The sequence below is a fragment of the Sciurus carolinensis genome, chromosome 4 (genome assembly GCF_902686445.1).
Source record: "Sciurus carolinensis chromosome 4, mSciCar1.2, whole genome shotgun sequence".
NCBI lineage: Eukaryota > Metazoa > Chordata > Mammalia > Rodentia > Sciuridae > Sciurus > Sciurus carolinensis.
This window is the reverse complement of record NC_062216.1, coordinates 100,171,907-100,198,348: the sequence shown is the minus strand read 5'-3', so window position 1 is coordinate 100,198,348 and position 26,442 is coordinate 100,171,907. Positions and strand designations below refer to the sequence as shown.

At 37.3% G+C, this 26,442-nt stretch overlaps 1 pseudogene; it reads left to right on the top strand.

Annotated features, from left to right (window-relative positions):
• On the top strand, positions 1–22,511 carry LOC124982852 (T-complex protein 1 subunit zeta-like; annotated as a pseudogene).
• The last annotated feature ends 3,931 nt before the right edge of the window (positions 22,512–26,442 follow it).

Sequence of the window (26,442 nt, the reverse complement as noted above, 5' to 3'; positions counted from 1 at the left end):
ATGGTCCACTTTGAGAAAAAGGAAACTGAATTCAGTAAAGCTGCAACGTCCTTGGCCATCTGGTAAGTCCCCCAGAGTGCATGCTGAGACCCTCGATTTCACACATCTCGTTACTCTTTGTAGGAACATCTGGTCCTTCTTGTGGGGACATCTGTGGCACCACTGGTATAGGAGTCATGGTTAAGTGGGTCTTGAGAACCTAGGGATATTTGCTCCCTTCTGGTCTGTTCTAGGTTCTCATCTGTTTGTTGGCCTTGGGTTCAGGAATTCCCTCTGGTTGTCTGTCTTTTTTGTTTATATCTGTTACTGCTCCTTTTAAGACCTGGCCAATACCTATAGGTGGTCCATTCAGTTAAGATCTCTGTTCTCAAGAGAGAACATACTGCATTGACTCTATAGGTCAGCTCTTGGGAAAAGATTTTGGTTGGTCTGTTTTAAAGGTTTCCATCTGTTGGCCATCGTTTGGGGCTTCTCTCTGGTTGTCTGTCTTTGTGTTTTATTTTTTTTTTACAATCTTGCAATTGGAGTTGGTCTGTCAGAGGTGAAGTGATTAAAGAAAGGGCTATCTATAGATATAAGCCTAAGATAATGTTTTACTCCAACAATTTAGCTTTTGAATAACTTTCTGAATTATTAGACAATCTCATAGTTGGGTTTGGTTTGGAAGAACTTTGTATGTGCAAGTGTCTCTGTTTTAAATATTCCCATCTATCAGCTGTGGTTTCAGGGATTCTTTCTGGTTATGCTTTTTTAAAAATCTGCTACTGGTCCTTTAAGACACAGATCATGCTGCATTGATCTTACTGGTAGTCTCTTGAGAACAGAGATCTTAGCTGAAAGGACCACCTATAGGTATAAACCTATCTAAGAAAAAGATGGTTTATTGTAACACATCTGTCCTTTGAATGCTTTTTCTGGATTATCATACAATCTTGCAGTTGAACTTGTTCTCAGTGGTAAAGTATATGGAAAAGAGTCTGCATGTACAGGCATTTATAGTTGCATAATAAGGGGTCTGAACTTTCAGGAAATAAATGTAAGGTGCCAAAAAAGCACTGCGTCTGGTGTCCAAGGATAGCAGGATACCAGAAGAAAGGGTTAAAAAAGATTTCAGTCTTTGAAACCCAGTGCTGGCAGTCCCAGCACTGTTTCTAAGTCTGGCCTGGGCAGGCACAGATTATCTGAAGGACGCAGCCCTAAGACGGAAAAAAAAATCCATAAAAACTGCCTGGGCTGCAGAAAAATGGGCGAAAAGAACATGCCCTCTACCCTGACTTCTGTCCCCTTTTGCCCATGGAGGATGGAGGCTGCTGGTCACAAAGACTGTGGCAGTAGTTTTCAGCATTGTTAGTTTATGACCTGGGAACAGGAGTGGTCTCTCCTTTTAAGACCTGACAGGACACCCCATTTGACCAGGGGATATTCATCACTGGGACAAAGCAATTCTTGCTATAACAGTATCCCTTCAAACTACATGCATGGAGATACTGGCAGAATAAACAACTGCACCAGGAAAGAAAAAAACAGAAACTAAAGCCAACCTGTGTTTTGTAGGCAGCATCTCTGCAAAAGATCCTCAAGGAAGCCTAAAGAAAAGGATGGAAAGGGCCTCCCCCATTGAATAGCAATATGCCTAGCATAAGAAAAAGGCCCAAAGTGAGCCTCTGGGTACAATCAACAGTGGGGAACTCACTAAAAATTGATGGCATTGTGATAATGATAAGGGTGACACTCAGGCTCAAAAATATTCTAACACCTTGAATGAAACCTGGGAGAAAAAAGATTGAGACACAGTTTTTGTATATGTTAGATTTTCCAACCCTCTCCTGGGATGAAATTTGTTGTGTAAATTAAATATACAGTTAACATTCGTAAATATTGTTTCAGAATATGAATTTAAGAAAGGGCCCAAAACTAGAAATGATAAAAGAAAGTTATAGGTATGGAAACATATTTGAGTATGGAAAATTAGAAGGTAAAAGAAATGTTTCTGGATGAGAAAGTATTTAATTAATTAATTAATTAATTAATTTATTTTAGGTAAAGTAATATTCTTATGATAAAGTCCAAGTTGAGAGAGAGGACAAAACTAAGGATGTAAACGAGTTTTAGAATGTCTAAGTATGAGGGGGCTGGGGAGATAGCTCAGTTGGTAGAGTGCTTGTGTTGTAAGCACAAGGCCCTGGGTTCGATCCCCAGCACCACAAAAAAAAAAAAAAAAAAAAAAAAAGAATGTCTAAGTATGTTGCAGAAAGTTTGTGGAGATAAATTCCAGAAAGATTGGGTATGTGGTTAAATTGACTATAATTAGCACTGTCAGTCAGTTATTCAAACTTTAATGTAGTCAAGTCTGAAACATTGATCTGTTCTTAGCTATCAAGATAATTTTCTTGTATCTGTTAGGTTTTATCACTTAGGGAATTAGGGTTTATACCTGCTTTAAAGTCTTTTAAATGGTTACTTTATAACTGGTTAGATAAACAACTTATTTTAGGTTATAAAAATATAGTTGACACCCTAAATGTATGTGACTTGGTATAGGTATGCATCTGAGAACTATATTTGTTTTAGCCTTTTCTATGTGTCGTGTGAAAGTTTATAAAATGGGTGTTTATGTAAGTTTACAGGCAAGATAACCAATAAGTGCTCTTTTATACATTGTATCTGACATAGAAGGGTCACACTGTCATCTGAAGACCTGCCTTATATCTGTTTGCTTTGACAAAGTCTATTTATGATCCCTAACACTGTTTCCTAAATGTATGAGATGTAATGCTCTCTTTTCATTTTTGCTAGTTTTGCTAACCCATGCAGACATATGATTATTTTTACTGTACACTATGTATTCTAAATTTTACTTTAAAAGGTAAACTTAGTTAAATGTGAAACTTAGGAGAGCACTTTCCCAAGGTGTTCTCCAAACTAAAATCAGCTGTAGCAACAGTCCCCTTCAGATTTATATAGAAATAACAAAATTGGTTGGTATTTATTTATGTCATTTAATGTTTTATAAGTTACATATAAAATTTTATGTTACTCTTTACTCTGGGGAGGGGATTTGAATGTAGTTTTGGAAGGCAATAAGGAGAGCCTGATTTGTTAAAAGGTTGACAAAGTGGAATATGAAATCCTTCTGCCAACTTTTCCACAAAAGGAAAGTTAAGAGCTCTCTGTTGGATTATGTTTTAGATGTGATGTTGTATTTTGTTAACTGATATTCAGATAGACTCAGGAAATAATATGTGAGAAATTTGTGGAATGATACTTTTAAAAGGGGTAAAGATCAGATTCAGAAATAAAACACTTTTTTAAAGATTCCTCAAGGGGTCAGCCTCATCTGACTTAAGGCTCTGTCTCTTATCCTTCTCTGTGTTACAGAGGCTCTGAAGAAGGTTAGAATTAAGCTTATTTAAAGTGCTTCCAAAGGATTTTTTTGTTGTAAAGATTACAGTGATCTCAAAGTAAACAGGGGATATAATAGAAAACTTAAGTAAGATTTGGGTAAATAAAGGTATTTAGGATTGCTTTGGCTATTCTGGGTCTCTTATTTTTCCAAACGAACTGAACAGACACTTCACAAGTATACAATTGATCAACAAATATATAAAAAAAAATGTTCAAGCAATCAGAGAAATGCAAATCAAAACTACTCTAAGATTTCATCTCCCTCCAATCAGAATGATAATTATCAAGAATACAAGCAACAATAAGTATTGACAAGGATGTGGGGAAAAAGGTACACTCATACATTGCTGGTGATAATGCAAAATGGTGCAACCATTATGGAAAGCAGTATGAAGATTCCCCAGAAAACTTGGAATGGAACCACCATTTGACCCAGTTATCCCACTCCTTGGTTTATACTCAAAGGACGTAAAATCAGCATATTACAGTGATTCAGTTACATCAATGTTTATAACAACTCAACTCAATAATAGCCAAACTATAGAACCAACCTAGATGCCCTTCAACAGATGAATGAATAAAGGAAATGTGGTGTGTATGTGTATAACTTTTTTAAATGTAATATCATATATATATATACATATATATGATGGAATATTACTCAGCTTTAAGGAAGAATAAAATTATGGCATTTGATTGTAAATGGATGGACTTAGAGAATACCATACTGATCAAAATGAGCTAAACCCCCAAAACCAAAGGCCAAATATTTTCTCTGATATGTGGATGCTAATTCACAATAAGGGGGGGATAATATAGGGAAGAATAGAGTTACTTTATATTAGGTAGAGGAGAGTGAAAGTAGGGGAAGGGGTATGGGGTAAGAAGGATAGTAGAGTCAAACATTATTATTTCATGTACATATACGATTGCATGACCAATGTGATCCTACAATATGTATAATCAGAAAAATGAGAAATTACATTCCATTTGTATATGATCTATTAAAATGTATAAATACATTCTACTGTCATTTACAACTAATTAGAACAAATTAAAGAATTTATTTAAAAAGGTATTTAGGTTTATAAAAGTTTTACAAAAGTAAAACTTTTATGTACCTGAGTTGATAAATATATGGATCTTTGTAGAAACTAAATAGATACGAAAAATATGTTAGTGTTCATTCTTTATTTTCCTTGTAAAACTATTTAACTGTTGTCTGTTAGTGTTTTGCAGATGTACTACTTTTAACAGAATAACCTCAATTAATTGGAGACAATAAGCCATCACTTAAAGGATAGACAGGATATAAGACTGACTTATCCCAATTTAATGGAAAGTATAAATGTAAATTTATAGATATTGATATTATAACCCATTTCTCCCACTTTAAGGCTGGTGAAACTGGCCTGCTGGATGTTTAAAACCAAAAATTTGAAGACCAGTAAAAGAAGTAAAAGGGCCAAGGGAAAACCAGTCAATATTTGGTCCTTGCACTCTCAAGTCATCCAGGACTCAGAGAATGACAGTACCCCTCCAAGGGCCCTGCAACTGCAGTGAGTCATTCAATCTGTGGATCAGGGAGATCCAGAAGACCCTAGAAAACAGGAAATCAACCAGTGCATATTCTGCAAAGAGGAGGGTCATTGGAGAGGGAAATGTTCATGAGGACAAGATTCTGATCCATCCTGGCCGATGGCACCATTGGTAGAGGAAAGCTAAGTTAGCCAAGAGACTGCACAAGTATTCCCAAAAATGATCTCTGAGGAATTGCAGGTAACTCTTAGGGTACATAGAAACAAAGTTTTTTTAAAAAATTTATTTTATTGTAAACAATGGGATACATCTTGTTTCTCTATTTGTACATAAAGTAGATGCATACCATTTGTGTAATCATACATTTACATAGGGTAAGTGTGTTTGATTCATTCTGCTATTTTTTTCTTCCCCCCAATCCCTCCCACCCTTCTTTTCCCTCTATACAGTCCCTCTTTCCTACATTCTTTCCTCCCTCCCACCCCCCCATTATGTATCTTCATATGCTTATCAGTGAGATCATTTGTCCTTTGGTTTTTTGAGATTGGCTTATCTTACTTAGCATTATATTCTCCAATTTCATCCATTTGTCTACAAATGCCATAATTTTATCATCCTTTACGACTGAGTAATATTCCATTGCATATATATACCACAATTTCTTTATCCATTCATCAACTGAAGGGCATCGAGGGTGGTTCCACAATCTGGCTATTGTGAATTGAGCAGTTATGAACATTGATGTAGCTATATCTCTGTAGTATGCTGATTTTAAGTCCTTTGGGTATAGGCCAAGGAGTGGGATAGCTGGGTCAAATGCTGGGTCCATTCCAAGTTTTCTAAGGAAACTCCACGCTGCTTTCCAGAGTGGCTGCACTAATTTGCAACCCTACCAGCGATGTATGAGTATACTTTTTCCCCACATTCTCGCCAAAACTATTGTTGCTTGTATTTTGATAATTGCCATTCTAATTGGGGTGAGATGGAATCTTAGGGTAATTTTGATTTGCATTTCTCTTATTACTAGAGATGTGGAACATTTTTTCATATGTCTGTTGATTGTTTGTAGATCTTCTTCTGTGAAGTGTCTGTTCATTTCCTTAGCCCATTTGTTGATTGGGTTATTTGTATTCTTGGTGTAGAGTTTTTTGAGTTCTTTATAGATTCTGGAAATTAGTGCTCTATCTGAAGTATGAGTGGCAAAGATTTTCTCCCACTCTGTAGGCTCTCTTTCCACACTGATGATAGTTTCCTTTGCTGAGAGAAAGCTATTTAGTTTGAATCTATCCCAGTTATTGATTCTTGCTTTTATTTCTTGTGCTATGGGAGTCCTGTTGAGGAAGTCTGATCCTAAGCTGACATGTTGAAGATTTGGACCTATTTTTCTTCTATAAGATGCAGGATCTCTGGTCTCATTTCAAGGTCCTTGATTAATTGTGAGTTGATTTTTGTGCAGGGTGAGAGATAGGGGTTTAGTTTCATTCTGTTGCATATGGATTTCCAGTTTTCCCAGCACCATTTGTTGAAGAGGCTATCTTTTCTCCATTGCCTATTTTTGGCACCTTTGTCTAGTATGAAAAAATTGTATTGATTTGGGTTTGTGTCTGTGTCCTCTATTCTGTACCATTGATCTACCTATTTCAGGGTTATTATTGAGATATGATTTGTATTCCTGGTCATTTGACTCATTTTTGTTTTTTGACATGACTTGGTTTCTCCTTTATTTGACAATTCCTTTAGGATAGTTCCTCCCTTTGCTGATTTACATCATTGTTTTTCATCTCTTCCTCGTGGAATATTTTGCTGAGAATATTCTGCAGTACCAGCTTTCTTTTTGTGAGTTCTTTTAGTGCTGTTTATCATGGAAGGATTTTATTTCATTGTCAAATCTGAAGGTAAGCTTTGCTGGGTATAAGATTCTTGGTTGGCATCCATTTTCTTTCAGAGCTTGAAAAATGTTTCCAGCCCTTCTAGCTTTTAGGGTCTGGGTTGAAAAATCTGCTGATATCCATATTGGTGTCCCCCTGAATGTAATTTGATTCTTTTTTCTCACAACCTTTAAAATTCTGTCTTTATTTTGTATGTTAGGTATTTTCATTATAATGTGGCTTGGTGTGGGTCTATTTTAATTTTGTATATTTTGAGTCCTGTAAGCCTCTTGAACTTGATTTTCCATTTCATTCTTCAGATTTGGGATATTTTCTGATATTATTTCATTGAATAGAATTTTCATTCCTTTGGTTTGTTTCTTTGTGCCTTCCTCAATCCCAATAATTCTTAAATTTGGCCTTTTCATGATATCCCAGAAGTCTTGTAGATTCTGTTCATGATTTCTTAACATCTTCTCTGTTTGATCAACTTTGTTTTCAAGATTAAATATTTTGTCTTCAATGTCTGAAGTTCTGTCTTCCAGGTGTTCTATCCTATTGTTTATTCTTTCTATGGAGTTTTTAATTTGGTTTATCATTTCCTTCATTTCAAGGATTTCTTTTTTTTTTTTTTTCAGTATCTCTAACTCTTTATTGAAATGATATTTTGCTTCCCTCATTTGTTCTTTTAACTGTTGATTGGTACAATCATTCAAAGTCTGCATTTGCTCTTTCATTTCTTCATTTGCTTCTCTGATTATTTTAATTATGTACATTCTGAACTCCCTTTCTGACATTTCTTCTGCCATGCTGTCATTGGGTTTTATTGATATAGCATCTAGGTTTGTTTGGGACATTTTCTTCCCTTGTTTTCTCATATTGGTCAGGTATCTACCCCTCTAGTAGTGAAACTCTGAGATTGCAGATTTCCTCTATTGACTTGTAGTGTCCCTGTAGATTTCCAATAACTCACCTCCTAGCCTTCAGTAGTCTGAAGTCTTAGAAGAACTTGATATTGCAGTGATACACAAGGAAGCTGTCCCTCTAGGGGTGGTGTGCTTCAGGTGGGGTATATTCCCTGCTAGTGGGCAGAGGCACCTCCACTTATTGACTAATGGTCAGTCAAAAGGGGGACTAGACTGCAGGCTGGGGCATGGCTGGTCTGGGCCTGTGTCTCTGGTTTTACTGCCCAGGTGGGAAAGTGTTGCCTGGTGGGGAATACTCACCCGATGGGGAAGTCTCACTGTGCACTTCTCCTCTGAGAAGTTTCCTTCAGTCCAGAACTACCCCCTGGGCAGCCCTTCTCTCGGACATTCCCTGGGGTCTGGAACTGCCATCTGGGCTGGGGAGCCTCACCCTGAGCCAAAGTCTCTCTTTGGGGGCCCCTCGTCTGAGAAGCTGCCTGTGGTCCAGTCCTGCTGCTGGTCCTGGGACCCTTGTTCTGCTCAGAAGCCTCTCGCTGAGCGACTCTCCTCTACAATGCTCCCGGTTGTCCGGGTTCACAACTCTAGCAGGGGAGTCTCACTGGACAACTGTACTCCACAAAGTTCCCTGTGTTCTGGGACTACTGTCCCATCTGGGTAGCCTTGCCCAGTGGGAAAGATTCACCTGGAGGCTCTGAGTTGGTCCCAAGTCTCTCAATACCTCCTCTTCTTGAATCCTGAGTCCTGGAGCAACATGAAATGCAGTCACCCTCTAGTCCGCCATCTTGAAAGCCTTTCAAAACAAATTGGTTTTGACCAACTTGGTCTTAAACACCTGGCAGGAGAGTACAGCCAAAGCACCATCCTACATGGACATAAAAAGGAAAGACAATAGCTTTTTAAAATATAACTTAAGATGTACACTTGTGTCAGCTCTACCAAGATAAGTAAAGCTGGAAGCTGTAAAGGAAGGGTTCTTGTGTGGGAGTGCCTAATAATAATGATCACAAATTTGTCCTGAGTCAATTTGAGCCTGATGTCATGGACCTACAAATCTTCCTAACTTCCTACATGGATTGACTGAATCTCTTTTTCACTGATATGATTATGAATTACTGTCTTCATGGTTTTCAGAGACTGGTTGAAACACTAATTGCTTTTGTGCTATTTTTTTACAAAAAAAAAATAAAAAGAAGAATGCTTTGATGGCTTGCTTATTGTTGTCTTAGCATGATCTCTGCCCTATGTATGCCCTGTCCAGTCATCTGCCATTTCCTACCATGGACCTCTGGACTGCTCTGATGCTGATTACCCTTAACTGTCCATGCCCCACCTGATTGAAAACAAAAAGTTTGGGTTACTCTTCCCAACTTCACCCTCTTTCAGCAGGAAACAGCTTGGAGATGTTGTTGGTCATTTTTCCAAAGAAAAGGAATGTAAAAATTGACAATGAATATATTTAGTTACATAAAAAACTACCCAACTATTTTCCAAGGTGAATATACTGGTTTGCTTTCCCACCTGCAATAAATCAGAGTTCCTATTGCTCCACATCCTGATCAGTATTTAGTGTTATCAGTGTTTTTAATTTTGAAGTGTATGGTTACAACTGTTTTCAAATCAGTTAAGAGAAGTAAGGGGAAGAAATATTTTTGCTGTATTAAAATTACACAGTCAATTTGACTTGCCTTCTTAGAGTTTAAGTGTGGATTCAAGTGACTGGTATTTTTTGCTTTCAATCCAAAGAAGTTCTTTCAGTATGTCTAGTGAGATTGGTCTGTTGGTTAGAAATTCTCTCCATGTAGCTTCATCTGTGAATGTCTCTATATTTCTATCAGTCTAGAAAGATAGTTTTTGCAGGATAGGAGTTTCTTGGTTGACAGTTAATTTTTGTTATTTCAGCACTTTGAATATGTCTTTCTCCCTTCTGGTCTCCATCGTTCCTGGTGAAAGTCAGTTGATAATTTTAATGAGGTTCTTTTGTGTGCCTTCATTTTATTCTTGCTGCTCTTGATTTTCTTTTTGTCTTTGGCACTCAAAATTTTGCTATGATATTTCTGGGTGTGAATTTCTTTGTATTTATCTTAATTGGAGTCCTTTGAGCTTTGTGGATATATATAAACTAATGCTTTTCATCACATTTGGGATTTTTAACCTTTTTTTTTTCTTTGAAAAAATATTGCTGTGTTCTTTCTGTCCTCTTTCTGACAGTCCCATTATATATACCCTTAATGATGTCCTACATTTTGAGGCTTTTTATTTTTCTTTGTCCTTTTTTCTCTCCCTTAGATTACACAGCATTTCTTAATCTCTCTCAAGTGTTCTAATTTCTTTCTTCTGTCAGCTGACATCTACTATTGGGTCTCTCTAGCAAATATTTAATTTAAATTTTTGTACTTTTCAACCCCAGAATTTCCATATGATTCTCTAACAAATAATTTATGTCTCTTTATTGATATTCTCAATTTGATGAGACATTGTCACCATACACTCCTCTACTTGTTTAAGTATAGTTTCTGAAAAATATTTATAGTGGCAGCTTTGAATTCTTCATGTGCTGAATCTACCATATGGCCCCCTTCAAGGCAGTTTCTGTTGCCTACTTTTTTGTGTGTGTATCTGCCACACTTTCTTGTTCTTTGCATATCCTGCAAATTTTTGATGGAAAATTGGACTCTTTATATCATATATTGTAGCAACTCTGGCCACTGATCACCCTTTTGGAGCTTGTGTTTGGGGACATTTGCTTGTTTATTTGTTTAGAGACTTGTCTGGACTGTTTCCATGAAGTGTATTTTACCTGCAGTGTGCAGCCTGAGTGTTGTTCCTCATGGGGTTCAGTCTTGGAGCTGGTGCACGATCTCTCTGTGATGAAAGGGTTCTCTTTGTCTCTCCTTCTATAGATTTCTCTGTTGACCTTGGATTCTCTTATCACACTCAGTTCTTAGTTAATACTAATTGCCAGCTGATTACATGTATTGACTTTGAAAATGCACTGGGATCATATATTGCTCTACAGTTTGATAATTGTGAATCCAGTGGTTTTGTTAGCTTTTCCATTGCTGCGACCAAAAGAACAACATAGAGGAGGAAAAGTTTATTTTGGATCATGGTCTCAGAGGTTCAGTCCATGGTCTGCAAACCTCATAGCTCAGGGCCTGAGATGAGGCAGAAAATATGGTCGTGGCAGAGAAAAGCTACTTGGGACATGGTAACCAGGATGCAGAGAGAGAGAGAGAGAGAGAGAGAGAGAGAGAGAGAGAGAGAGCTGTGCTCTCTAGGACCAGAGGGTGATTAGGATCCCAGATCCCAGTGTTCTCAGTGTTACCTGCCTGGGTTAGGGGTTCCTCTTTAGAAGGAGCTGCTAAGTGGAGAAAGAGAACTCAATATTTCTCATCTGCTTTTGCCTGGAATTGAGTTTCTGCAACATTAAGGTGAGGCGTGGGGGGGTGAGAAATGCTCTTGGTTTACCTTAGGAATAATGAATCCTAGATAATTATCCTAGATAAGTATATCTAGGATAAACCTAGATATAATAATATCTAGGTTTATCTTAGGGATAATAATCTTAGGGATGAACCAAGGAGACAGAGTAAGTTATGTTTGTGGATGTACCTGCCTAGGGTAGGGTTTCCAGTACCTGCTGAGCTGGTACTGGGCAGGTTGAAATGAAATAGATCATGACTCAAATGGCATAGATTTTTGCTGTTTATTTACTAAGATTTAGATTTTATTGAATAATATTTTTTTTTTCATTTGCTGTAGGTTCTTAGGACAGTTTCCCATGACTATAGGTAGTTTTTACCAATATTCCAGGAGTTGTCCCATGAATGATGATTTTATAAGGAGTAAATATGACAGCATGAGGCAGACAGCATGATCGTTTTATTTTTACACTACTATTCATCGACAATTTAAATATATATCTATGTATGTCAAACTGTATGTCAACTAAATGGCATAAGACCATAAAGGAGAATTCTGTTGATTAATATTTCAGGTAAATGTCATTCTAGACAGCCAAGGTTTTGAAATAGCTTAAAACATTACTGTTTTAAAACTTTAATCCTAATTAATGTGAAATTTTCTCAAATATATTACATAATCCTCAGCCTTAGTAAACAAATCACATTAATTTACATTTTCTTTAATTAGGTATTCATCATAAATATAAATAATTGTGAAATGATGCAGTTTATTGATATTCTTAGGCTTATTAAAAGGATTAAGATGCTTTGTTCTGATATGAGACAATTATAGAAAGCTTTGGTACTTTGTGGGCCTACGCATACAGCTCTCAAATACATAATAAAGATGTCCTATTTGGCTTACCCAGTGGTGATATAATTTAATTTTATTGTGTGTTTGAAATTTGATGTATTTTCTTTAAAATGTAAGCATCTAACTCCTTTTGAATAATCAAAAACTGTATAGTACTTAGCTTTCATTTCAATTTGACTATGGTTAGATGCTGCTGAATAGCCATCCAAGTGTCTGTTCCCTTTCAATGGGTCATGTGTTCTTTATTTTGCTGTTTCTATCCTCCTTACTGCCATATATAATTCACTCTTTGTTTACCCTCCCCTGTAAGTTTCAGAGTTTTGGGATTCTAACTTCTTATTTTAATAGGATATGGAATCCAGGTAGCCAAAGTTCTCGGGGGAGAAAAAAGGCTGTAAAAGATTATTAGTAGGCCCTAAAGGAAACCTGCAAATGTTTCCTTTAAATATAGATAGTTTACTAAGTATGTTAGTCAGCTTTCTGTTACTGTGACAAAATACCTAAGAGAATCAACTTAAAAGGAGTAAAGGTTTATTTTGGCTCATGATATCAGAGGTATTTGTCCATGGTTGCTTCTTGCTGTTGCTTTGGGCCTATAGTGGCACAGATATCACGGTGGAAGTGCTTGTCAGAGGAGGGCTATTCATCTCATGGTGGCCAGGAAGCAAATAGAGAGGGAGAGGAGGTATCAGGGTCCCAAGATCCCCTTCAAGGGCATACTTCCAATATCTTAACTTCCTTTCACTAGGACCACCTCCTAAAGGTTCTGTAACCACCTAATAGTGCCATAATCTGAGGACCAAGCCTATAAAACATGGACCTTTGGGGGTCTCTTATCCAAAGTGTAGCATTCAATTTCCATCCTCGAAATTCTCATGTCTATCTCATAATGCCAAATTTATTTAGTCTACTTACAAGAATTGCCAAAATCCTTTAAGCCGGTAGGGGTCACTCATCCAAATTTTAACACTAAGTAAACTTTGTGACATTTAATTGACATTTAATTTGGCTACTCAGAGGCCCTTAAAAAATTACTTGTTCTTTTTTTCCTTATTACAAACTAGTTTCAGATTGAGGGTTCTAGGTAGCTAAATCTTAAAAATGGTCAATAGAGGATTTCTGAAACTACTAATGCTCTTATTATCTATAGTTTATTGACTCTATTTCAGAATTTTTTAAATGGCAGCATCTTGATAATTAGGAATAATACATTTAAAACATGAAGATATTCTACAGTAGCTATTCCATGTAGCAAACTTATGGCCCCTTTTTGCATGCCCATTTCTCCAGACATGATTTAGACCCCCAAACATTTTACTCATGTAATAGATCTTACATTGCTCTTCCTATCTCTAACTTTTCTTCTGTTTTTCATGCTATTAGTAGAGAGCTACTTCTAAAATGAAAATATAATGAAGGTAACTCATGCTATATTGCTATGGTTCTATATCTTCAGTACCTATAATTTCAACTCCTTAATGTAGCTTACAAAACCTTATGTGATTGCCTTTCATGCTTATCCACTCATGAGTAGGAGAAATCCTTGAGTGCCTTTCCTACTTTTTTCTTTGTTTCATTGACTAACTTTGCACGAGTGCCCCGAGAAGGTCAATACAAATATTGAAGCTGAGACTTTTTATTCATATTCATGACATTACTTGTAAGGGATTCCACGGAAACCACGCTGGACATGGGAAATCACATAAGGGAGTTTATTAAGCAAACAGAGTGTCTCCCTGCAGGGTAAGAGAGAAAATGAGAGGAAAAGAAAGAGAACAAGAAAGGGTGTGCGCTAGAGAGTGTGAAAGCCAGGAGGATAGAGAAAGTGAGGAGGAGAGACAGAAGGATGAGAAAAGATGGCGGAGTAGCTACAGTAAAGCAATTGAATTCCGCCGGGCTAACAGGGGACCAATATCGGAGGAGGATACTTGCAAACTGACTGATGAACTAACAGCTAGCTAGGATGTTCACAGATTGACAAGTGGTTGGGAGGCGGGGAAAATGGCTGCACTGGAAAGGTCAGGGAGAGCAGCTTTGTACATTGCATTACTCCTGCCTAAAACTTTATTAATCAATAGAAATTTTGAACAGAAATATATTTTTAGGCATCTTATCTAAGGACCTCCCATGTTTTAAATTGTTATTTGTGAATTTATTGTTGTGTGTTATTTGTGAATGTTTCATTTGTGCCATCACTTATCTTTATGTTTAAGGAAGATAGAAAGAATGAAGGTGTTTTATGTGTTTATAAACTTATTCCTCTGAAGACTGTCATGAAAGTGTAGATACAAAGTTGTTAAATGGCTTGGAGGATAAGATTAATACAAATGACTTTTCAGTTTGAGGAAGAAAAATTTAGGGTTATCTGTGAGAAACAGAATTTTTTTTTTAATGTTGTTTGATTTATTCTGTTATTTTTTCCCTTCTCCCCCACCCCTCCCACCCCTCTTTTCCCTCTATACAGTCCTTCCTTCCTCCATTCTTGCCCCCTCCCTAACCCTAACTCTAACCCTAACACTAACCCCTCCCACCCCCCATTATGTGTCATCATCCACTTATTAGTGATATCATTCGTCCTTTGGGTTTTTGAGATTGGCTTATCTCACTTAGCATGATATTTTCCAATTTCATCCATTTGCCTGCAAATGCCATAATTTTATCATTCTTTATGGCTGAGTAATATTCCATTGTATATATATACCACAGTTTCTTTATCTATTCATCAATTGAAGGACATCTAGGTTGGTTCCACAATCTGGCTATTGTGAATTGAGCAGCTATGAACATTGATGTGGCTGTATCCCTGTAGTATGCTGATTTTAAGTCCTTTGGGTATAGGCCAAGGAGTGGGATAGCTGGGTCAAATGGTGGTTCCATTCCAAGTTTTCTAAGGAATCTCCACACTGCTTTCCAGAGTGGCTGCACTAATTTGCAACCCCACCAGCAATGCATGAGTGTACCTTTCTCCCCACATCCTCGCCAACAACTGAGAAACAGAATATTATTCAATCAGAACCAGTATAGTAAAGTTCATTCTGTAATAAAAAACAAATCACATAATATTATGTGCTAAATATAAAATAAACTGGAAATGTAGGTTTCAGATCTTGTTTCTGCAACAGGTTCTGAGTTTAGCTGGAATTAATTTCTCTCTTCTCTTGCTTCTAATGTTCCCCTGAATTTTAGTGAGGGGGTTGGTTGGTCAGGGTCCTTGCTTGTAGTCTTGTTGTTTAACATTTTTATAGTCTTCCCTTAATCTTTCTCTTCAGGCAAGTTGTATAAGAAGAGTACTTCACTTTCACCTATTAGATTCTTGCCTCTGATCATATATTCTTCAGGGATCACAATTAAAATCTCTTCATGAAGCAAGTAATGTGAATAAATTTGACCAAGTAGGGAATGTGGTAACATGAAAAGGGAAGCTTTGAAGTCCTGCAAATCTGTTTCAACCATGGCTCTTAGGATTAGATAGTGCCATTATGAATAGTTTACATAGCTGAACTACATCACATGTGGATGTGTGTGTAAAAGTATACCACCACTTCTGGTAGATGAATGTGAGCCTTTTGTTATTTTGTTATTCAGCATATATTCAAAAGGAGAAATATGCACTCTTTAGGTGAGTAACTGCATGTCAGTTGCTTGGCAATGTGTTAATTTGCAACAGTAAGAAGACTACATTGGCAACTGGAGTCACCACCTAATTTCACATAGGATAATTTGTTGCCATTCTCATATAGATATACACATTCTGCATGTGTTAAATTGAATAATTAACAGAGAATGAAAGTTACAAAGTGGCAACTTCTAAGTTTTTATGATGGCACAATTCTCTGTAATTCCCCAAGTATTGTGGTTATCACTTTTGTTTATTCTTATGGTAGGTTAGTGAATTGAGTGGTTTCCATATGGATCCTCCTTTCATAATAGATTTTGCTACATGGTCAAGGAGCCACCATGGAGGTTCTTTTAATTGCTGAAATATCATTCAAATTATACAATTAGGAACTAGGGAAATAACCAATGAGTGGAAATAAGAATCCTGTTTCCCTGAAGCCAGCTATAAAACCTGAAAATACTACACTAACTTTCCCTCCAAATTTCTATGTAAGAACTGGCCATGAAGAAATTCTGACATATCTAGTTTAATTATAGATCATAAGGTTCTCCATCCAGAAAGTTTCCTGCCCCATAGCCAGGAGGAAGTGATATCTCTAAAGGGTCAAGAGTCTACATAAACAGGTCTTGCTAAGTTTTGATACCGCCATTTACCAGTGAAGAGTTCCGCTTCCTCAGGTGTTGAAGTATAACATCAGAGAAGCACACCAAAGCAAGCATATTAACTAGGTTTTATTTAAAGGTATACTACAGACTTCTCCCTGGAGAAGTGAGCACACCCTACATCTTTTGTAGGTTAGGGTCTCCTTTGTTCTCCAGTTCTTTCCCCCCTTATCCTTACTTCCTACCTAGGTGACTAAGCCCAGTTTGGCAGGTGAGATGCAAAAAGTGAGAAGCAGATGGGCAGGGGGAGGGTCAAAGTGATTCAGCCAGGCAAGGTCCCAGGGGGCATTAACTAACAGCTCCTTGCCTGTAGTCCCTGACAATTTGGTAATCAATGGGTTCCAGAGATTCTTGACATTCCATTCTCCCAGGGGCAGTTTCCAACTTCCAGAGGCAGATGGTTTTCATGACTTCCATTTCCTTGATTTGACCTAATCCCATATTTCTATACTAACTGCCTGTCCCCAATTCTGGCTTCAGTTTCACCTCTCCATCTCTTTCCATTACCTATGTCATACCTTTTTTTATATAATTACTGTTCCTCAGGGCTGTTTATGCTTCATCAAACCTAAGTATAAAAATGAACGGTTCACCCTGGATCTCTGAGTCTTCACTCTAAAGCCTCCTGTGTTATGTAAAACTATGATCAAATAAATTTGTTATGGGTTTTCCCCTGTTAATTTGTCTATTGCCAGTTTGTTTCACCAGCTTCAAATATTGAGTCTCTAGAGAGAATTTTTGAACTTCCCTTCACCACTAGTAATTTGCCCACTCCTGTGGCCATTTTTCTTTCTTTTAAAGCAGGTGACCATGGTATTTAAAACCAGGCTCTGGAGGTCATTTTAGGTCAGGTTCTAAAGTTGTGTACCTGTGCCCTGAAAAACAGCTTAAACGGTTTTTAGGAGTATGAAAATTGCTGTTTTATGGCTGTTTCATTATTGGCTAATTAAAATCACACGCAAAAAATGTGTGTTTCAACTTGTTTCTGCAAACTTTGGGGATGGTAGAACATAGTAAGTAAATATTAGGAACAAAGGCAAATGTTCTTGCCTTACAGGGGTGAGATTGTTAGACATATTGGGAAAAGATAAATTCTTCAGGTTGTTAATGGAGAAGAAAGATTTCTGCTCAGCAGGCAGATATTGAAAACAATAATAATCTCAACATGAGTCTCAAAGGCATATAATTAGCTTATGGGAAAAAACGGTTTAGACCAGCAGTTCTCAGCTCTCTCTGTGTTAGAATCATCTTTCAGAAAAGCACAAAAGCCCTATCACCATTCCCAGAAATTTAATAATGGCACCCGGGCTAGGCCTGCTGTGTTGCACTGCTCCCTGGGACTCCATTTGCATGGTAATTATATGCCTGCTGTCTCTTGCTGAGTGCAGTGCCATGGCCTGCTTGACCATCAGCATTTTTAAAAGTTCCCTAGGTTGTTGGCCTTGTTTTTTAAAGGTTAGCCAGACTGCAACCACTGACTCAGACTGTCCCTTTTGGCTCATTACTACACCCAGTGGTGGAATGCCTTATTGTGATTCTCCGTGTCTTTTTTGTTAAACACAATCTTGCACTTCTACAAATGTAATTGTGATGGGCAGAATCAGGATACTGAATGTATAGAATAATTTGCTTTCCCATGTATCTCCCATGAATGTTAGCTTTTCAGCTTATCCTAGGGCAAGTGTAGAAAGAGCTGAAACGGGAACATATTGGGTAACAATGAAATACTCAAATGTGTCAATGATAAATGGTTAGTTTTGGTTTATCTGCACTCAACAGCCAATGGCAGAAATTGTCGATAAGAAGCTAACCTCTACATGTTCAGCACTATACTTATTACATAATTATCTCCCCAACTGACTTTGTTTTTTAATTTATTGTATTTTATAAGGAGAGGACATGTACATTAATTTAGAAAAATTCAAATAGTATATTTTTGGTGTTACCTCTTACTTTATTTTATGCTTATTTTGAATCCTCAATATCTTGTTTTATAGAACATTCACTTTAAGATTTCAGAAAGTTCACAATTTAAAAGATGTTTAAGCCTCTGTCATAAGAGGTACAAATGAATATACTAGTGAAGATATTAGTTAAACTCCAAAGAAAGTAACCCTGATTATTATGATAATAGTCTGTGTAAACTGTGTAGGAATGGCTCATTTTATAGCTGGATCAAAACAAATCTATGCTTATCTCTCGTAGAGCCCAAAAATCTGGTACTGAGATAAGATATGACAAATACTAGTGATTTATATTGTGCTGTTCAATGTTCAAAACTGCCCTGGAGGCATTGGCACTAGCTTGTCTACTTTGTACAGGGATGTGTGGATTGAAATTTTACAGCTAGGGTGGTTTTACAGCCTACTCAGGCTATGGGACCAACATCGTTGAAGAAGACCCCACTGTAATACTGCACCACTCTGAAATCAGGGTATGACCTCTGAGTTTGAAAAAGGGACCCTGGAGAGTTGTGGTTGGAAATCGCAAAGACTTCCAATTGCCTAGGCTTGTTTCCTCTGCTGGAGCATATTCTTTACCTTTATGAAAGCCTTTTGGGAATACACACTAAAGTCCTGTGAGTCCTTATGGTATTCTGTAACTGTTACAGAGTGCACAAGAATTATAACTGAAAAGATAGAGGGAGCCCGCACCTGTGTAAACACAAAGCTCTGTGTAAACAGAGGCACTTCCCAAACTGTCCTCAACCCCTCCTAAAAGTGGCAAAGAATTTTTGACTCGTATCTTATCTGTGAAGGCCAGGGGGCTGACCCAAGAGCAAACCTTGCTAACGACAACCCTCCTCTCGGAGGTCAGGGTGACCCAGAACTTAAGATAACATGCTTTACAATTTTATATGTTAACCAATTAGAAAGAACACTGTAAAACTGCTTGCCTTTCATTATATAAACCCTGCTAAACGAGGGCTGGGGCCTCTTAGCGTCACTGGTTACCGAGTGCGCGGAGGACCAGGCTCGAGTTTGCTAATAAATGACTCTTTGTTGCTTGCATTGATCATGGTCTCTAGTGGTCTTTGTGGGGTCTCGAGCCTCTGGGCACAACAAAACCACCATGCATATTGAGCCAAATTTAAAGGGAAAAAAAGGTCCTTTAATGAACATGCCAGGCGAGCTGCTGGGAGCAGGCTAATTCTTTAAAGAATTGCGAGCACCTGAATTCTGGAAGTACAGAGTTTATAAAGGCAAAACCACAAAAACAATTGAGGCACATGTAGGTCAGAAAGACCTTGTTGAGACAGATATTTTGATTACATGAGAAAATTGTTTTGATTACACATTTTAGAGTCATTGTGTTATACATCAGGGCCATAGGGATGTGGGAAGTTCCTACTATACTGTAAATATAGATACAGCTTCAGGAGGCTGAAAAGAAAACATTATAAGCAAGCATACAATGGAGTTGGGTCAAAATAAAATGGCGTTTCTTCGGTTCTTTTCCATTTCAGTAACCAATGCATGTACTGCTTGCAATTGGCTCTTTATCAGATGGGCATGAGTGAATAAAGAAAAATACCTACATGTAAATTATAATTTAGTATGCTTGTACCTATTACTAACTTAATTAAAATAACTAGTATTTAATATATATTTAACTCTTTGTATACTATTTACTCTTCATTATGTTGTTGATGGATTTATGTCTTTATCAAAAATATCTTTAAAATTGTACTACCAGATACCTGCTTTTTTGTAAAAAAATACAACAAATGGAGTACCATATAAAGCACCCATAATTTTCACAAAAATTTGCTCAAGTGGTTTGCATATTATAAAATTAGAGAATATTGGTCAAATTCTTGCCCACTGGTCTAGCATTTAAATGAAGTAGGTTCCTGAATCCAAAAGCCTATTTTCATATTATAATGAAAAAATGAGATAAGACAGTTTTATTGGTAATGTTCTTAAAATGAAATTGACTTCGATCTTCTAACAAAGAATGTCAAAGAGTTTGTGTTAATATTATCTTTTGACTTGTACTTTCAAACTTGTGCAGCTGCCTATATTCTGTGCTAAGTTGTTAATTACTTTTAGTGATATTCATCCATTTAGTGCTGAGAAATTTTTTTATATCTTCACAGAAAGACATTTTGATTTTTTGATGGAGTTATTTCTGATTTATCTTTGTCATTTTTTATTCATTGAATGCATGTACTTCTCTTTCTACTTATTTATATTCTGTTAAACACATGAAAAAAACACTATATACATAAATCCTGGCAGAACTTTGTCACTGATAATGAGAAAGAAAAAAGTATGTAAATAGGCAAATTATAAATAAGGTTACATTTTGAAATGGGATGTTCAATTTTCCCACCTATTTAGAATTGTTCTGAAAGATTACATTTTTATGTAAATGGTAAAAATTTAGAAATATTGTAGTATTTTTTGGTGAAAAATTTGCCCATGAAATTGTTTTATGGCTTAAATGTGTTCTGTGACATCTCTGCTTTTGTTTTAATTTTGGCTGCATGATCACGCAGAGACAGTCGAGAATCTGTAGAACATGGTTTCACCTGCATAATATGAGGAAAGGCAAATTCTCTTACCTAGAAATTCATGTATATTCTTCCTTGTGTATTTGATATGTGTAAGTTATTTCTGAAAAGTTTCAATTAGCCAAATTTCACTTTAAATGTCCCAGCGCGCAGGCGGCACTGGCAGTGAACAACAGCACGGCCCGCGGGCTGCAGGACGTGCCGCGTACTAACTGGAGTCCAAGGGCACCATGAAGATGCTGGTGCTGGGCGCCGGGGACATCAAGCTCACCAAGCACAGCAAGGTGCTGCTGCACGAAATGCAAAGTCAGCACCCAACAGCCTCTTAGATAGCAAAAGTAGCAACAGCCCAGGATGACATCACTGGTGATGGCACTACGTCCAACGTCCTCATCATCGGAGAGATGCTCAAACAGGCAGATCTCTACATTTCTGAGGGTCTTCATCCTAGAATAATTACTGAAGGTTTTGAAGTGTAAGGAAAAGGCCCTTCAGTTTTTAGAACAAATCAAAGCAGAGAGATGGACAGGGAAACACTTATAGATGTGGCCAGAACATCTCTCCCTACGGAAGTTCATGCTGAACTTGCAGACAGACGTCCTGACAGAAGCTGTAGTGGACTCCATTTTGGCCATTAGAAAAAAAAAAAAAAAAAAAAAAAAAAAGATGAGCCTATTGACCTATTCATGGTTGAGATCATGGAAACGTAAACTGGAAATAAACACAAGCTTGATCGGAGGGCTTATTTGGGACCATGAAGAGGAGAGTGGAGAATGCTTACATCCTCACATGCAATGTGTTACTGGAGTATGAGAAAACAGAAGTGAATTCTGATTTTTTTTTTCACCAGAGTGCAGAAGAGAGAGAGAAAGTAGTAGCACCTGAAAGAAAATTTATTGAAGATAGAGTGAAAAAAATAATAGAACTTAAAAAGAAAGTTTGTGGTGATTCAGATAAAGGTTTTGTCATTATTAGTCAGAAAGGAATTGACTCCTTTTCTTTGGAAGCACTTGCAAAAGAAGGCATAGTAGCCCTGCGCAGAGCAAAACGGAGAAATATGGAGAAGTTGACTCTTGCTTGTGGTGAGATAGCTCTGAATTAATTCTCTTGATGACCTAAGTCCTGACTGCTTGGCACGTGCAGGATCTATCTATGAGTATACATTGGGAGGAGAGAAGTTCACCTTTATTGAGAAGTATAACAATCCCCATTCTGTCACATTATTAGTCAAAGGAACAAATAAGCACGTAATCACTCATATCTAAGATGCCATTCGAGATGGCCTGAGAGCCGTCAAAAATGTCATCAACCATGGCTGTGTGGTTCCAGGAGCTGGTGCAGTGGAAGTGGCCATGGCAGAAGCCCTGATTAAATACAAGTCCAGCATAAAGGGCAGGGCCCAACTTGGAGTCCAGGCATTTGCTGATGCATTGCTCATTATCCCCAAGGTTCTTGCTCAGAACTGTGGTTTTGACCTTCAAGAAACATTAGTTAAAATTCAAGCAGAACATTCAGAATCAGGTCAACTTGTAGACATGGACTTAACACAGGTGAGCCGAGAGTTGCCGCAGAGTGGGCATATGGGATAACTATTGTGTGAAGAAACAGCTTCTTCACTTCACGGTGATTGCCATCAACATTCTCCTGGTTGATGAAATCATGCGAGCTGGAATGTCCTCTTTACAAGGATCAATTTAAGCCTCCCTGTGTTGTCCGAATCTTGAAGACTATGGAATGACCCTGAGGGATATAGCTGTGGATTTTTGTTCAAGGCTCAAATGATTGTTCAAGGAATTTTCTTCTCCCATATGAAAAAAAAAAAAAAAAAAAAAAAAAAAAGATTGGGCAGAATTGAAATTATGGTGTGAAATTATAATTACAGTATTTTTTAAATTGCACTGAGTGTACATGTGTAAAGCAGGTCCTTTTCAGCCAGTGAACAGGATGTTTTGTTTTACTTAGTGACATAAAATTACATGTTAGAGAAGCATGTTATCTGCTTTATTAAATATTCCTTGAAAAACACAAACACAAAAAAAGAAAATCACTATCAAAGGAACCAATTGTTATGTAATTTTGTAAAATGAAGATGCTATAATATAAATATTTATCCTTAACTATATTTTTGCTTGCATGTGAAGGTATTTTTCAGTTTGGGAATGCATCTGTTCACTTCTTTGTTTTTTAGTTTAATATAGAATTTTTTTATTTGTTCTTTTTTAGTTATACATGATAGTAGAATATATTAGTAGAATATATTTTGACATATCCTACATACATGGAGTATAACTTCCAATTCTTGTGGTTATACATGATGTGGAGTTACACTGGTCATGTATTCGTATATGAACATAGAAAAATTATGTCCAATTCATTCTACTGTCTATTCACTTTTGAAGTCCTTGTACATACTTCAGTCTTGGTTTATATTCTTGAACTCTTAAACTTTGTGAATCTTTGCTTTGGATGGGAGGAGGACATAGGTCTATTAGAAACTGTCTCCATAGAGCTGAAAGGAAGAGGATGTGGCAGACTAAAGAAGTAACAGCTTAGAAAATCATTCCATTGTTGCTGCTCTAACAGCCTTTCAGGAAGATATTTAACTGCTGGTGATGGAAATCTAACATGTAATAGCCAAAGCAAAAAATGGGATATTTTTTACAGCAGCACAGTAGATTTGTAGAAGGAAAAGAAGGAGGACAAGGACCTGGATCTTGGAGGCCAGAAGTGAGAACAGATGTACTACTCTGGTTATTGTCTACCTATTCTTTCTGTTTGTGGGTTACATCTTCTTGGGCTTTTCCACATTTTCCAAATCATGATCCAGAAGAACAGATGTATCCCACACAGTTGCTGCCAGAGAATCCTGAGAAAGGCTGGTGACTCAACCTGCTGAGTCATTTGAGTGCAGGTTAGTGATGCTCTGTGCTGTGACATGGACCCTCCCTAGGACAAGGAGAATGGGGGTAGAACTATGTTACTGGCCATCCCCAATGGAATAACATGGTTCAGGTAGGGAGATGTTACTGCCAAAGAAAAATGTAACCATGAATAGAAGAAGGCAGAAAGTGGTCTTGGGCAGAACAAGTCATCATTTAGCACTTTTACAATGAACGCAATATGGGTACAATGTGAAAATAATTCCAGATTAATTTAATTCCCTTACTCAAAGGTAATAAGTCAGAAGATGGTTTAGATAAATGTGTTTTCCTCCTATCAAATTATTTAACAAAATCCCACAATGCCCTTATGAATGAAATATGTATTATGGGTTGAATGATAGCTCTTTTTGATGAATTACTAATTTAATAATCCAGTGAGGTTTCTAAAGCATTCCATAAAAATCAACCTTTACACTGTGAAATGTTTTGTAAACCTTTATGGAGACAATAATTCAACAAACTTTTTTTACCATCAGGCGCTATTCCAGACCCTGTTGATAACAAATTATACTGAAAAAATTACCTTCTTAAAGAAGCTCACTGTTAAGATAGACAAATACATAAACTGATAGCTACTTTAAAAGAACCTATTTTTAAGGTAGATTAACCTTAGTTGAGGGGCTGTAATGAAAGAATTCTCAGAGATACTGATGCTTGAGCTGAGGCCTGAAGTAGTGAAAGGCAGGAGGAATATACACTGAAATATACAGTAAGCAGAAATGTGTGCCTAGGACAGGAAACAGGAATAGTATCACATATCCAGAATCTGCAAGTAGTTCTATATTTAAATATCTCTTAAAATTGAGGTAGAATATAAATGTATAAATTAAAATAAATTCTGTATATTTGGAGCTAGCCTCTATTTGGGGGAGTAGAAAGAGATGCAGCTCATGGGTTGTGATCAGATCTTGAAAAGGCTACGTGAGATTTAGGAGAAGACTGTTGCATGTAAATCAGGGCAGGGTAGCCATTTGAGTTTAGAAAAATCCTTCACATTACTTCTAGTTAAAAGTAGAGCAAAAGCATCCATACCCTGCTCTAATAATTGAATTCAATAACCCATGAAGAAGGGCTTCCTAGTAGAGACACATTGAAGCAGGTAGCTGAGAATAGAAATTACACTCTTCAGAGGTCCAAAAGTGGTTTGCATAACCTTAGGAATTCATTGAAAACATTTTCTTTAAAAAAGCCAGGTTCTGGAATGTGGGGGAGCTGTAAGAATATCCTTGAATTCAATTTGGCACCCCAACAGACTGGCAAATGCGTCAGGTGAATGAAGAAGTGTGTAGCTAGACCTCCCCCTACCCAAACCAAACTCCTCATGTGACAGATTGAGAAGGTGGTGCAGCCTATGGTGCTGGTCAGTTGCTAAATCAAAATCACACACACACACACACACACACACACACACACACACACAAACTCACACTCACACCTCATATAGAGGTTCACTTAGAGCCAAAGGAACTTCTTGTTAGCTATATGCTGAATACCAGTCCCCGGGAAGTATAGAAGGAAAATGTCCAGAAACAAAATCAAAATCTAAGTCACTCTCCCACACTCCTTCCATCACCCTTACCTCACACAATCTTCAATCAAAAACTTGCCTATAGAAATAAGCCCCCTTAAAAGACATGCTTCTCATAAATAAAATATGGTGATGGGTTTTTGTTCCTATGGTCATAATTGTTAACAGTATATAACACTATGCCATGCAAGCAGACAGACTATCAGAGGTTCACTCTCCTTTAGTGGCTTGGAAGCAGCAAGGCAGTGTGAATTCTGGTACTCAAGAGAGTGAATTGTTACAAACTGAAGGAGCTTGAGAGCAGGTCTTTCCTTTCCTAATCAGGTGGCAGATACCTTGATGGCAGCCTGTGAGACCCAGAGGGGAGAATCCTGTTAAGCTACACCTGTACTCGTGACCCACAGCAACTGTGGCATAATACTTGTATATTTTAAACTGGCACATTTGTGATCATTTCTAACACAGCAATAGACAACAAATACAAAAATGGATTCAGTTCCACATTTCTGACATTTATAGAAGATTTCCAGGGACCTAAGCAAATAAAACAGCTATTTGAAATAGAGTATGGTAAAAGTCATACAGAGGGCAATTTAGGGCTTTGTTTGTTCTCAAGAAAATGAAAGGGATTCAGTCTTATTGGTCTCAGAAGAGAAAAAGCTCTGGAGGGAGGCAAAAAAAGCAGACTAGGGAAAGCTCTGTAATCCATGCCTCCAAACCTGCTTATCCTGGAGCAGAGAGGAAACAATGGAGTACTTTAAGCAGAGGGTCAAATCTGATATGCATGTTAAATTGATCACTCCAGTAGTTGTCAGAAAATTAGTTGTTTAAAAAACTTTAACTGACAAATAATAGTTGTGTTCTGTGAGGGTTTATAATGTGATGCTTTGGTTTAGAAATTTAGATTTTTCAGGGAAAATTTAAAGTTCAGGAGATAGACATAATGAGAGAGAAAAGATGAAGGCTAGAATTTACAAAATGTCATAAAGAGTAACGGGTAATGGAGAGACCACAAAGCTGTACATTCAGCTTTGTTTGACCTTAGCCACTCACTGAGTCTGGGGTCGAGGAAGAGAGGCACTGATACTGAGGTTGCTGACATATATGACAAAAAGTGAGTGTTGATACTAAAATATTATTTTCAAATACTAAATCATGA